This window comes from Marmota monax, unplaced genomic scaffold (assembly GCF_021218885.2).
Source record: "Marmota monax isolate L192 unplaced genomic scaffold, Marmota_monax_Labrador192_F-V1.1 WCK01_AAM20220418_F8-fsc00045, whole genome shotgun sequence".
Taxonomy (NCBI): Eukaryota; Metazoa; Chordata; class Mammalia; order Rodentia; family Sciuridae; genus Marmota; species Marmota monax.
In genome coordinates this window covers 11,485,356-11,485,706 of record NW_026692132.1, presented here as the reverse complement: position 1 = coordinate 11,485,706, position 351 = coordinate 11,485,356, and the positions used below count along the sequence as shown (strand labels likewise).

At 33.9% G+C, this 351-nt stretch overlaps 1 non-coding gene across 1 annotated transcript; it reads left to right on the top strand.

Annotated features, from left to right (window-relative positions):
• Positions 1-278: 278 nt before the first annotated feature.
• On the top strand, positions 279-351 carry Trnat-ugu (transfer RNA threonine (anticodon UGU)). Its single transcript has one exon. It is a non-coding gene; the product is annotated as a tRNA-Thr (tRNA).

The following is a 351-nucleotide window of genomic DNA, read 5'->3' as shown; positions in this document are numbered from 1 at the left end:
GCACAAATGGTGCAACTCTTCATTGTGTACAACCAGAGAAATGAAAAGTTGTGCTCTGTTTATATAAAATGAATCAAAGTGCATTTTGCTGATATGTATAACTAATTAGAACAAATAAAAATAAATAAATAAAAGAAGAAATACAAATGGTCAACAAATATATGAAAAAATGTTCAACATCTTTATCAATTAGAAAAATGCAAATAAAAACTACACTGAGATTTCATCTCATTCCAGTTAGAATGGCAATTATCAAGAATACAAGTAATAGGGGGGCTGGGGTTGTAGCTCAGTTGGTAGAGTGCTTGCCTTGTATGCACAAGGCCCTGGGTTCAATCCCCAGCACCACCA